Source organism: Haliaeetus albicilla, chromosome 3 (genome assembly GCF_947461875.1).
Source record: "Haliaeetus albicilla chromosome 3, bHalAlb1.1, whole genome shotgun sequence".
In the NCBI taxonomy this organism is placed as follows: Eukaryota; Metazoa; Chordata; class Aves; order Accipitriformes; family Accipitridae; genus Haliaeetus; species Haliaeetus albicilla.
In genome coordinates, this window is record NC_091485.1 from 44,403,147 (window position 1) to 44,417,682 (window position 14,536).

The 14,536-nt window shown below is 35.3% G+C and overlaps 1 long non-coding RNA gene across 8 annotated transcripts in view; it reads left to right on the forward strand.

Moving 5' to 3' along the window:
* LOC138684781 (uncharacterized) overlaps positions 1-14,216 on the forward strand; it is a 34,627-nt gene extending 20,411 nt beyond the window's left edge. For 3 of the 8 annotated variants that reach the window (XR_011324058.1, XR_011324065.1, XR_011324057.1), the window contains one exon: positions 12,144-14,215. This is a non-coding gene — a long non-coding RNA (uncharacterized lncRNA). Of the gene's footprint in view, positions 1-748; positions 807-3,165; positions 3,340-12,143 lie in introns of all 8 variants that reach the window. The other 5 variants (XR_011324063.1, XR_011324062.1, XR_011324064.1 and 2 more) reach the window with 3 other exon arrangements.
* The last annotated feature ends 320 nt before the right edge of the window (positions 14,217-14,536 follow it).

The window sequence follows — 14,536 nt, forward strand, 5'->3', positions numbered from 1 at the left end:
GTAAGCTGACTGTTGGTTGAAATGCATTCAAGTAGAAGTGATATTAATACCTGTACAAAGTGGAATTAAGGGCACATTGTCTACATTTGCTTCATTGCATCCCGAATATTGTTGGAAAATAGGGACTAATAAAGACACTTCTGAGTGAGTGCCAAAAAAAGAAAAATATAGAAGTTTCAGAAAATGACTTCAAGGAGTCTGAGAGTCACATCTTTGAAGACTCTTTCTTTCATTACTCTTTATTATTCTTTAATCAGAACTATTGCTTGTAAATCATGTGAGACCATTCTCCAAAATGCATGCCAATAAATAATTTATTCCTAATTTAGTATAATCTTAGGAAACATTCAAGGCATCCACATGATATATACTACTTAGTAGCAACCTGAATGAGGGGTTTGAGTATTTGTGTGTGTGCTGCTGCTCTGCCATTTCTGCTTATGTAACATTTTAGTTTCCATATCTAAAATACTTCAGAAATTACTGTTTTCATTTACTTTATTTTTCTCTTTGTTCCTCAATAATTCTTTTCTTTTTCAGGTTGATTTAAGGAAATCAGTAGAAAGCTACATGGAAATTTCTTGTTTCAAAATTAAAATTTCTAGAATTATAGCAGTTATGTACTTAAACAGCCACCTGACATGCCATGTACTGTAGCCACTCTACAACAATTTATGCTTATGTAAACTGTGATGTAGAATAGTTGATGTCTTTTATGATATATCACTTCATGGCTTTTATCTTCTAGGTCAAATATAATTGAAGAAATATCTTAGGCTTGCTAAATTGACTTTGCACCACACAAGGTAACTACACAATGAAGTAATGTTAATTTAGAGATAATATTATGATATGAGGGGAATTCTAGTCTGTTTATATGTGAGAAGTCATGTTAAGGCTATAGAAACTACGTTGAAATAAGTAATACCCTACATCTTATAAAATTTGGAAGGGAAACAATGTAGGGTATTACCTTCTTCCCTCTTTTTATGCTGTCAGTGTGTGGATGTAATTTCTGTTACACTTTACTCATACATTTAGTAAAGATCACACTCTGGTAAGGTTACAGCTCCTGGAGCAGTTCCATAACTATTGTGAAAACTAAAGAATTTAAATATACAGTTTCTATTTCACTTTCTATCATCTATATTAAATATACACATAGATGGCAGCCAGTTAATATTTGATAGAAGGGAAAAAGCCCTAAATGTTTAAACATATTATCCACATACCTGATTTTTAATTTCCTTTCTTTGAAGATATTTCCCAATAAAATATATAGTGAGTTTCACAAAGTCTTTCCCATTCTGTGCCTTTATTATTTGGGGAGAATATTAGGCCATGCTTGCAGATGGGGAAGAATAGAGGATGAGAAGATATTGAGAAAACATTGTGATTTCATGCAATGTTTTGTGTTGGAGAGAGAAACTGAAGCTTGTCTAGCTCAGTGCATTCAGGCTAGATTTAGGAAAAGATCTTTAAAAATAGAAATCAGAATAATCATGTGGATGCATACAGATAATGTTAAGCTACCTGTGCTGCAGAAGAAAAAAAAAAGTTTATTAGTATTCATATTTGAGGCCCAAAATATGTTGACATTACTAAAATATGTAATTTAATTAGCAGGAGAGAAGGAAATGTCACATAGTAATATTCAAGCACCTTTAGATAACCATAAGAAACTAAATTTAAGATATGAGGTCGGAAATTACAGACTATGGCCTCGTGTATTTTAATGTGGAGAATCTGTTTACTCATCAAGTAATGAGTAAATGGACCTCCTACAGCAAGATCAGATAATAGCCACTAAGATTTGCTGCATACAATGATTCCATTTTTTTCTTCAAAAGTTTTTGTTCAAAGGTTGAGTTTTATGAAAAAATATTAGCAAGGCTGCAAGGGGCCATTTTTATATATATAGCATTAAGAATCTTGAATTCCTTCGGAAAGAAATATTCAGGATTTAAAGGGAATAAGTTTATGGGAAGCTAACCACAAGTATATGCTGACAAGGTAATACTTTGTTTCATCATATAGCACTGTGTAATCTTTTCCATAGAAAGTGTTGCCAATAGTTACAAATCAAAATATTTTAAAAAACTTAAATATCACTACTGACTGTGTATTGTAATATAAATAAGAATTAGGAAAAAGCAGCAAAACATATACGGTGTCATATTACTACTGAAACTTTATAAATATTTGAGGATGGGGCAGTAGAAGATGATTAGCTGTTTGGTAAAATAAAAAGTTCTGATTTCTTTGGTTGAAAATCCATTTTCACTGAATGCCCAGCAATTCTAGTGTCTTTTTTTCTGAATAATTTCTATGCTTTCTTCTATCCTTATTCATGTTCCTTTTTCATTTTTCTCTTTTAGAACAACTTATGAGGTTTTCTATTATTTGATTATTTAGTTTTAGATTTCCAGTGGTTCCAACTTTTCCAGTTCCAAATCCCTCCCATCATTCTTAGTGTCAGGCTGAAATTGCTCTGAGGAGTCAAGGCATGTGTGCTACCAGGACAGGGGATCATGGAGAGGTGTTAAGAAGTTTGGGCTGTTGTTCCCATTCTGCTGTGGATGTGCACTGCACTATGTATTTGACAACTTATCTGAAGATATGGCAGTATTAAAGTGTAGTATAGAGAGACTTGAATTAAATTTTAAATAGATTACTCCATTTCTAGCTGCAGCCTATACAGAGTATTTTCAGTTCAGTAGCAGCTGTAAATCCTACCCCCCCCCGCCAAAAAAAAAAAAAAAAGGTGGGGGATGTGGGGAGGAAGCTCTGGCATTGTACTTTCTGTTTCAACAGCTGTGACTGGAACCCAAACAATTTGATTTAAAACTTAACAAAGTATCCCCCGGTGCTACACTAGAGACATTCTTTTATCTGTAATGTTGATGAACCTAAAAATTAGTGTTATGAATTCTCTGGTTCTGCTTCAAGAAAGTTTGGTTGTTAGGCTGATGTCTCACATCTGTGCAAAGAAAATACTGTTTTACCACCTGCAACATCTCTGTAAGTAAGGGAAGAGATGGCTAGCTTTCTGTAGTAAGCAAAGAGGCCGGAATTTCTGCACATTAACAAAGCCTTTGTTCTTTTCTTCTCAAGCTCAGCTTCTCACTGTGCACATATAAATTTTCTCTCTTCTTCTTTACTTAGCACTAGAATGCTGAGCCGTAGACTTCTGTGTGACAATGAATCAACTGGCTGTATACTCCATTCCCATAACAGAAATAAGGGCAATGGGGACCTTATGACACAAAAAAAATTTCCAGAGGCCTTCCAAATGTTACTATAGCTGTTTCTACATAGCTTTTGGACTCTACATTTAAAGTGAGTTGGAAAAGTTTGCTATTGATGTTGACTCTTCCACATTAGAGGAAAGTACTGTGTATGTTTGACATAATTCTAATGATAGAAAAGGTTATTTCTTCTTTCTGTTATTGGAAATCTTGTTTTCATTATTTTGTTTGTGTGACAGTTATGGAGCATATTTTATGTTTGTCTTTAATTACTTTCAAAGGACAAAGGTGAGTTATTTGCTCTGTTTCAGGTTTTGGTATTTGTGTGTTCAAGAAAACAAGGAACCATGAGTGGAATAATTTACTTTATTCCTATTTACAAAATCCCAGCTTCTTTTTTCAAAATTTATTTTATTACTTTTCCCTGTGATTAAGTGTTCATTATTAAAGAAAAGATGTTTAAAATTGCTAAACATAATTACAGAAACAATCTGCAAATATGCTTTAAGCATCAAATAACTTTCTAATGACATTCTGACATTCTTATATTGCTTATTCTTTTGGTTTTAAAGAGTTTGTATTCAGTCTGTATTTTTTATTTCTTTTATTATCTTGCAACACATTTATTGTTACAAATAGTCTAAACAGGGATAAAATCAACTTGATTTAGATATTGACTAATACCTGGTCTGTTAAAAAATGCCTTGATGACTGCCTTGACTCATGTATTATTCCTTCCCTCAAAACATTAATAAAAACTCCAAAAGACATCTTCAGCTGCACTACAGATTTTTAGCTGGGAGTTGACAGAGATTCCATTTTGCCAGAGAGGAAAGTATAAGCTTGTGTTGTAATGTAATCTTAATTATCAGTCTTTTAATCATTTCCCTGATCTGCTCAAAATACTTACATTGTTGTTGTTTGTTCTGAGGTACTAGCCCGCCACTAAGCTGCGGCGCTTGACAATAAGGGACAGAATTGCCATGGTTTTGTAGTATAGTAGAAGGATGCACTTGATAGAAGATAATGAATCCCTAATTTGTTTGGAAAGCTCAGTTCTTGTCTTGTCTTACCTGCTTTGGCATTAAAGTATGCAAGAGTACCAATTCTGTCGTTGCAAGACTGAGATTCTACAGGTATAAATCCATATGATTCTAGAAGTAATTCTAGAGTTTTATGCTCTACTAGTAATAATTCTTAGGTAGTCATCACAATGTCAATTGTGAAGCTCCAACTGTTCTGTAGTCTTTCCAGAGTTAGAGAAGTGTGTTAAATTTAAATGATATGGAAATATTTTTTGAAAGACTACATAACTCAAGACAAACATGATAGTACTACTTCAGACAGTGTAAAAAAAAAAGTCCCAAAATTTGTAGTGAAGGTTTACTGAAAACTCCTCTGTGCATCCTTTTATATCAACATGCAACGTCCACCCACTTTTCAACATTCATCAAGACCATGGTATTGTTAAAGACTGATATGTTCTCCATATATGAAACAATTATATATTAACAGTACAAATTAAATATAATACTACAAAGTATATATATATATACATATTTATATATTTCTATTGTTTCTATCTCCTAGTTAGATAGAAGGTTGCAAGGTCATTAAGACAGTAAGATCTTATCAGGTTGTCCCACTACCCTGACCAAATATAGTAGTACACTTTCCTCTACCTGTAGTCTCTGGTTCTTCTCTGGTTTCCATTGCCAGAGAGGAAAAAAAAAAGCTTCAGAAAGCTGACTAGAGCTGGAAACTTTTTCTTGGTGTAGTATTATCTTTAGGTTTACTCTTGATCTAGTCTCATAATTTTCTCTTTGTGCAAAATGGTAATAATTTGAAAGATGGAGGCAGTATAAAATTTGCCTCTTTCCACACATCTGCAAGTGTACTGAGTCTGGTTTGAATGGATTTAGCTTTCTTCATAGCAGCCTGTGTGGTGCTGTGCCTTGCATTTGTAGTTAAAAGAGTGTTGATAAGACACCAATCCTTTATCTATTGCTGAGCAGTGCTTCCATAACATCAAGGCTTTCCCTCTCCACTTCATGCTCTGTCAAATAAGCAGGATAGTGGTGGGCAAGGGGTTGGGAGGGGACATATTTGAGACAGCTGTCCCACGCTGACCAAAGGGATATTCTATACTGTATGCTGTCATGCTCGGCAATAAAAACCTCAGGGAAAGGAGAAGGAAAAGGGGAAGTTTGTGGTTGTGGTCTTTGTCTTCCCAAGCAACTCTTATGCATGCTGAGGCCCAGCTTTTGAGGAAGTAGCTGGACATCTGCCTACTGATGGGAAGCACTGAATGAATTGCTTTTTCTGCTTTGGTTTCTTGTGCAGCTTTTGCTTTTCTTATTAAACTGTCATTATCTCAATCCACAAGCCTCCTTGCTTTCCTTATATTTTGTCCCCATCCTGCAAAAGATGGGAGTGAGCAAGAGGCAAGGGTGGTGCTGGCAGGGATCAACCCACCATAGACCTTAAATGGGCAGACAGTGAGCTTGCATATATGCAAACACACACACACACATCTATATGTGTAAATGGATTGCTGTCGAGTTCTGTTTATTAAACACAGGTTTTGCAATGGTTTGCCATTGGTATAGCATGAAGCAAATCATATCACAAATTAAAAAGCATAGACATGAGAACACATTTTTTCCACGTGGAAAAAAAACAATAAAAATGTTTACAGACCTTGCTTCTCTGCATGAAAAATCCATGACCTGGAAAGGGTACTTGTTCACACTGTGGTTATGAGGCTTAGATCAACATCTCTTAAGTGGCTAAAGAATATCCCATATCTTTTGGAAATAGAAATCCAATGGAAGTTTTCTACAGGGTATATCTTAAAACCAGAGGTAGGAAATTAACAAATTAAACAAATCAGAAAAGACTCAAAAGGCCAGACCACATACTCTCTAACCATCAGTAAAACTCTGAAAGCACATGTATATCTTAAAATATTTATGCACATATACGTGCATGTACTGTACTACCAAATATGTTTCTATTTCATTTGTTCTTTTGGGTTAATAAAATGGAAATTTGGAGGAGAGGTGAAACCCGTATGACATATCTGTCAAAATATTCATTACAAACAAAACTCTTCACACTTTTTAATAGTAGATGTTATTTTATGCACATGTTTTGATGTCAGCATGATTATCTCTTTGTCATTCCTATTTTGTAAGTACTCTTCTTGCTTAATTTGACAGCATTCATTCTCCTTCTCTAACTTTTTTAGTGTGTGTTTCTTCAGAAAAGCTAGCATTCTGTTGTCAAGTATATTTTTACTCTAGTAAGTAAATCATCACTGACCTTTTCTAGATTGTCTGAAATGTCCCTTATTTGACATGATTAACACTATGCAATTTATCGATCATCTTTTATTTCATTGTAACGTTTAAGTACTGTATAATAATTAAAGTGCAGTTTATGTTGTAAATGTCATTTTTCTCCCACACATTTATTCCTGATGTATACCTTTTTTTCCATTTTGTTGTGTTGTTCCCCCCCCCCCCAATCTCTTCAATGTTTTGGGGGAATTAAGAAGTCATTAATGAAGGACATGAGAGAAATAAATATGAAAATTATTAAGTTTGATCTGAACAAGATCTATAAGATAACCCCTGTGTATGAGTTGCTTAGCAGAAAAGCTATCACAGAAAATAGCAGCAATATTTCCCAGTGTTTTAGTTTAGGACATTATACTTTAAAGTTGTACTGTGCTGAAAAGTACAAAGTTGAACTGAATAGATATTTTTTGGAAAATATCTACACAGCTAGGTGAGTGGTAGATCATGATTAGAACTTTGAATTTAACTGAGAGAGGGTACAAAACCAGTAATGGATGAATGTAATACCATGTATTAAAAAGAAAATGCAGGCAAACATTTTTTGAGCTCAGGCAAACACATTTTTGAGCTGTATTTTACAAAATGGCTCAGCACAGCTTAAAGCAGTATGAGAGGAGTTCTGAAATGGCACCTGCCTACTTATCCATTTGTAATATTGACAGAAAATAGATTTGTAGAATGCAAAGTTGACAATTTCCAACCGGATGTTGAAGCACTGATCTACATGACAGGAATTGTGATCATTAGTTGCCATGCTTGAAAAGGATGTGGACAGATTCAATGTGGTTAGATGCAATCAGTCCTGAAATTAATGCATAAATGGAAGAGACACTTTTTCATTATTGCCTACTTTGGGGGAAACAGTGGGTGCAGTACTGTCAGAGTGCAGACTGATAGATATTGATACAAATCATTTTTATATGATCTGCCTATTTATTAGAATTGCTTTTCTGCTCTCTATATGGAAGTCCATGATGCATTACTTTCTGAACTTCCCAATGCTCAGATTGCTGTTCTCATTGCAAGAAATAATGAAATGGATTCATTACTTTATTCTTAAAATATTCTGATTTATTTTAGGATATAACCTCTTCAATGATTTCATACACCCTTTTGTTGTCTAGTTCATTTATTTTACTGTAGAAGGGAACACATTATACATATTTTTAAGACAAAAAATTTCAATAAATATTTTAAGAGTATGTGAGTACGCAAACAGAAACAGGGAAAATGACCTGAGAAGATACAAAGTCCAAAGGTGTTTTCAGCATTAGTGAAACCCAAGATTGTTAGTGTCATGACAAACACAGAGGAATTATGATTACAAACAACCATTTCTTGAATAAGCATCTGTAAAACAGAAGCATTTTTTGGTGTAGTTTTAGATTTTCTTTCAAAATTATGTTCTGCAAAACAAGATTCTCTCACTTTGAAACCAGAAGTGCAAAGCTGAATCAAATAATAATCCATTGCAACCTGAAATTTTGCATATGGGGAATGGGGGGGTCTCCTTTATGTACTTATCTTCTGAATTCAGCAGATTAAACTGGGAAAACCTGAGGGATGAAAGAAACTACTGTGAGTTCTCTGGACACAAAGATTTTAAAAGGAAATTAACACTACTACAGTGATACAAACAATATGAATAATAATGATTTATTAGTCTAGGGCTGTAGTGTTACTTCTGGGCTTCAGGCCAGTATCTCTTTAGGGTGTTGTTATACTTGTGGAGGAAAAGAAGAAAATATATCCTTCACTGCTAGTTTTAAAAGCAAATCCAACTATTTTGCAGGTAAATATGGAATTAGAACACTAAAAGTAGAAGCAGGAGGGCAAAACACTGGTAAGATATACAAACACAAGTGTATCATTAATGTAAACCTGAGACCATCATATCGTTTTGATATTTTCAGCTGGTTTTGGGTGCTTATGCACATAAGAACTTTGCCTTCACCTCTGCAACATACTTTATTTTCAGGAGAGAGAATTGTACATGATTCTTTTCCAATTTCTTCCTATGCCTTATTTCAAATGTACAATATTTGGGTTATTACCCCTTATCTCCTCTCTTGCTTCTCTCATAAATGTTTCTTCCATCATGTCATCTTAGAACTGTAGGGATTTCATTTTTTTTCTTTTTTGTTGTTTGCTTAGAGTGTGTTGTGTGACAGGTAAGGTGTTCTCTGTACTAACTTTATGAAATAAATACCTGCTTATACATGCTTCCTCAAAATAATAATTGCAACTGTTAAGGTTTTTTCTGCAGTATGCTTTGAACTAATTATTTTTGATGATCTGCTGTTTTCCTAGTGTATGAGGATTCTCTGTTTGCTATTGGAATCCACAAGCTCTGTATTTTCAGTACATCTTGAAGCAAACTGCCAGAGCTCATATATTCATTTACTGTGGCAAAATAGTGAATACTGAAACCAGCTCAGATTCCCATGGCCAATACAGATTTGTTGATGCAGTGCAGTGCCTGGGCTAATGAGACTTGATTCTCAGCCAGTGTAGTTAGATAGACTGTACAAATATAGTCGTATTACTCCTAAATCCAAGACTGACTTACTCAACACTGGTTTGATTATCTCTAATGATGTTCTACATTGTTTATGGACATATATTAAAGTTTATAAAAGTTTATACAAAAGAGTATTTCTTGGGCAGTTAATGTTGGGCTGCATAGCACCAGCTAGCCTCTATGTTGTATGGGTAACAGTCACAGTGCAAGGACTTTTCATGATCCAGTTTACCTCTGATAGGCTCCTGCTTCATACATATATGGAAAAGGTCATCAACAGCTGTTACTGTTGTGCTGTTCTTCTCTACCATGCAATACACTGAACAGCCTCAGAAGTAAAGCCGAAGACATATAATGTCAGAAGGATGGCTAGACCAACAAAATGCAGATCCTTTACTTCAGTCATGTATACTTACCATCATGTTACTGACCCGGGAATAAAAGTCCCTTAATTGTGTGACTAGGAACACCATTCACATTTGATGGGAATAATACATTACAGAGATTAGGGCAATTTAAGAATATTTTCTTGCTATAGAATATTTCTTTATGACTTATGCCATGGAAGCTGCTATTTGCTTGATACAGTGTTAATGTATAAAGAAAAACCAAACAGCCATATTCTAGGCTGAGAACAAGTTAAAACAATATAAGTCAAAAAGAAAGACAATAATGGCACTGATCGAGGGAACATGAGGTTTCTGGTAGTCTATTTGAAAGAAACATAGGTTCTGCCGCTGAACATTTTCCAAAGCTGAATATTTTCCAAAGCTGCAATAGCAAGAGGTCATATTTCTCCAACATCCAGTTTCATAGAGAACAAGGCTAATGTTCCTTGCTAGCCTAAGTCACAATGAGATCTACTCCACATGACATTACTTTAATCATCAACATCAGGACTGAGCAACTTCCTGAACTGAAAAGGATTTTGGCATGATTTAAAACAAACTGCTCATTAACAGCTTTCTTTAGAGGGACAATATGGCTGACAACATTGAACTTGTTCAGATTTTCCAATAGGACAGCTTTCCAGGCTTCAAGAGCTTGCAGACCTGTTTAGACAAATACTATTTCTCACAACTGAGGTCGTCTTCTCTACGTAAGCTATGTAAGATCCATCCAGGCTTGAAGGAGGAAACATTCATCAGAACTAGAGATGTGTAGAATTAAATAAGGAATGATGAATACATCTAGGAGGTTCCAAAAATCATGGGGGTGCATGGGGAAATTATGTCTACCACCCATATTGTATGTGCAGAAGCTGTTAAAATAACATGGAAAAAAATATTTGATGACATGGAAATGAAAACAGTTATTGAAGCTACTAAATTTTAATGTCTTTTTGTCTCCTCTATACCTCTCAGAGCTTTATCTTATTGACTACTCTGCTTCCTTTGCAAACTCCTCTCTCTCCCTGCTTGTCCCTAAATTTTTTATGGGACTTCTCTCATTGCCTTTTCCGTATACCCATCCACCTCACTTTGTCTCCTTCAACAGATACTTATTCCAGTGCAATCCATTCTGAAAAGTGTCATAGAGTCATAAAACAATTTAGTTTTAATGAGACCTCTGGAAGTCCTGTAGTCCAACCTCCTGCTCAAAGAGGTTCAAGAAGAGTAGCTTGCTAAAGAATGCATCCAGACGAGTTTTGAATAAATATTTCCAAGGGTATCTCCAAGGAAGAGGGGCAATCTGTTCTTGTAACTGACCAAATTCTTGACAAAGAAAAAAATTCCTTAGCTGTATTCCAACCTTCCCATGATATAATTGCATCTGTTTTCTATTGTCCTAGCACTGTGCCCCCTAAGGAACAGGTTTGGGCTCCATCTTCTCCATACTCTCCAACTAGGAAAAGAGTATCCTGATCAATCCCTGCTAAGCATTCTGCTCTTAAGACTGAAAAGTGCCAGTTCTCTCAGCCTATCCTCTTCTGTCTTATACATCCAATTATCTTGGTGTCCTTACACTAGACTTTCTCTAGTACGTCAATGTCTGTCTTTTACTGGAGAGCTCAGTACTGGACAGAGTACTCTAAATTTGGTTCCACAAGTGTTGAAAAAGGGGGCAGTAGGAGGGGAAGTACTACTCTTTATCTGCTGGCAGCACTTTTGTTAACCCAGCCCAGGATGTTGTTGGTCTTCTTTGCTGCAAGGGCACACTTCTGATTCATGTTAAACTTGTTGTCAGCAGGACCCCCAAGGTCTTTTCTGCAAAACTTTTTTTTATCCTGTACTAAATTATTCCTGCCCAGGTGCAGGACTTTACACTCACCTTTGCTGAACTTCATGAGGTTCCTGTCAGCCCATTACTCCAGGCTGTCAAGGTCCTCCTGAACAGCAGCCCTACTCTCCAGCAGACCGATTAGTATAGAATCTGTATTAGGAGGTTCAAATGCAGAAAAAGGAATTTTCTGTAGTCCATACTTAATAGTTCTCTATTCATTTTACAGAGGTCTGGTACTGTTTGGTCGTTACCATCACCGTCTCCACCCTAAAAGGGGATCAGTAAACAGAGATGCTTACATCTCTTCTGACTCAAGATGGGTCCTTTAAACAGAGGATTTGTTGGTGTAGTACAGCTGCATGGTCTTGACTCAGTTTTACTGAAAAAATGTTGTTGGTGTAGCATAAGGAAGTAGACAAGCTAAAACTATGTAAGATAAAAAAGGTAAAAAAAAAAAAAAAAAGACAACGGTGTAATTGTTGATACAGCAGTCATTAATAGCTCAAGGACTCAGGAAGAAAAATACTTACCTGAAAGAGTATAAAACATTAAAAAGCCTCTCAAAGAACAGGGTGATGGAGATCAATGTATTCCTAGCAGCAGTCAAGGTTGACCTTTTCCTACCCGGCAGATGACTGCCTGGTCACAGAGATTTGTTGATTGTCTCATTGGGCTTTGTGAGCAAATTAATGCTTGGTCTAGAAAGTATTAGTTCCAGACATTTGGTCTTTGAGCACTAGCCAATAAATGATTTTACTGTACTTTAGGTTGTGTTTGTCTTGCTTACAGAGTCACTGTCTGGTGAAAGATATCCAAGGAAAAGAGACCCAGAGAGGGAGGATTACAGAACCAGCATTACAAGAAGATTGTTGCAGACCATGTAAATGTTCAGTCTGAAGATCCTGATGTGCTTTACAGAGATATTGAAGATGAAAACATATGCTGCATGACTGCCTATTCCTACACCAAGGAGTTTCCCTAAGCAAGTAGTTTCCATCTCCTTCTCAACTTGGTTTCCCTTTGCTCTAGCAAGCATGTATGACAGTTGGGAACACCAGCTGCTGCCTTGCCTGCTGCATGTCAAGGGCAGAATGCAGCTCTTGCCTTCCTGGCAACTGAGAAGGCAGATAAAAGGTATAAAACCACCTCCTGCAGCATTAAATGTTTTCATTTTCACTGGATGAAGAAAACCCAAACAAACAAACAATGGAAAAGGCTGCCATTCATTATCTTTGGTCTTCAACAAACCATTCTTCATCATCCTCAGTCTTCTGTTGCAAATAGGAGTAATTTTGTGATCTTCCTTATTCCTCTTCTCTGGGGACACAAGAGCAAGGAGAGACTAGTCTTCTCATCTCTAACAAACTGTTTCCTCTACAAGCCAGAAGATTACTTTAACTGTTCTCCTTCTGGTCCACTTCCTTTTGCACTTAGTACTTGGAAGAGCATAGAGCTGATTTTAAGCACTGTAAGGAAATATTTGAGCCACATTATTCATATAAATTATTTTATCTCTTGATTTATGTAATTTGTGTGCCTGAAGTGGATGATTTGTTTCATTGAGATCACTGTAAGAAAAAACCCCAAACAATGTTAAAATTAAGCATTAATAATTCATACATTTTTTAGACATTTGTTTCAGTTAAATAAAATAGAAATGTAGCCGCATAAAAATCCATACGGTTTTAAGCTGATTAGATCAATAAAGTATGATCTCATGAAGGATTTTATTATTATTCTTCCTTTCTATGCTAACTGACTTCAGAAAAGCAGTTTCTGTACCTATTTTGTTTTGGAGTACTGCAAAACTCTTAGGTGGATTTATTGTAAGATCATTCAAAACATTCTATTAGTTCAAATGAACTTCTTTGTTAAGATTTAGTATTACAGATAATTATAAAAATGATAAAGAATAGAGATAAACCTAAACATTCTCTCCAGATGGTTTAACTTGGATAAAATATCAGCATCAGACTTAATAGTGGAATAAAAGGTTTCAACTTCTTTTTCAAAATATGCTGATTTCATTAAAAAGTGTTTCTAGAACTTACAGCTGCAGAGGTGAATCTGGAGAAACTTATGTCACAATATCCATCTGAGTCTATAAATACCTTGAGAAAGTAGTCATGGGGAAGCCAGTACTTAAAGTGCTTTATATGTGCTAACTTGTTCAATAATGATGAAACGTGGCAAGTGTCTTTCAATGGGGGTTGGCAGAAAAGTAAAACAAACTCAATAAGTCTGGAAGCATAAAAAGAAAAGGGAACCTAAAAAAACCCGCATATACTTACAGTCTGAAAATCACCATCTATTGCCAGTGGCATCTTATTTTGCCATCCCGCTAGGAAGAATTTAGTCTTTAGGCAGAACTTGGGAGAACTTCAATATAAAGCTAACAAGATACACCTATCTATGTAATCTTAATAAAACTCTCATATTAGTGCCTCTAAATAATCTATATACAACCAGAATGAAAGATTAAAGTATGCGTTCATTAAATTTAACTTCATTATGAAGTTTGCAAAATCTGGAGCAAGACTAGCTACAGAGAATAAACTAGTATAAAGTTAAATTCAACATATTCATGTTCTTTTCTGATTAAAGCAAAATATAATCAGGATGTTTGAATATGTAGTACCATATCCACACAGTGATGTAGATTTTTACAACAGAAAAATAGAAACTGTGCTTATTGAAAATTATCTTGCAATGGCATTATCTATATTCCTGTTCATACCCCTAAAAATTCAATATGCGTAAGTCCCATATTCTTCCAACTGTATCAATAGTGAGAAAGGTGAAAAATGAACTGGGAAAGCTACATCCTGGTTTAAAAAAAATGCTATCTGACTTTGAATTAAAACTGTCCTAGAATTGTAACCACTGTAGGATTGAAGTCACAACCAATTTTCACATAGTTAATAAAAGCTGCTCACAAATTGAAGTTGGTGATACAAAAAAAAAAAAAAAGATTTTTTTGATGCAGCTTTAGTTGGAAGGCAGGTTTATTTATTAATGGTATCTCTTGTAGCTTCTTTTCCCTCTCATGAGGTGTGGAGGGTGCAGTTTCAGTGACTCTGCTGTAATACTTCTATAACTCTTCCACAGATGCTTTAATGTCAATCAATCCTGTCTCTGTAGTAGCTGACTGTCCCCCCAGCACTGCAATTCTATTCATTCAA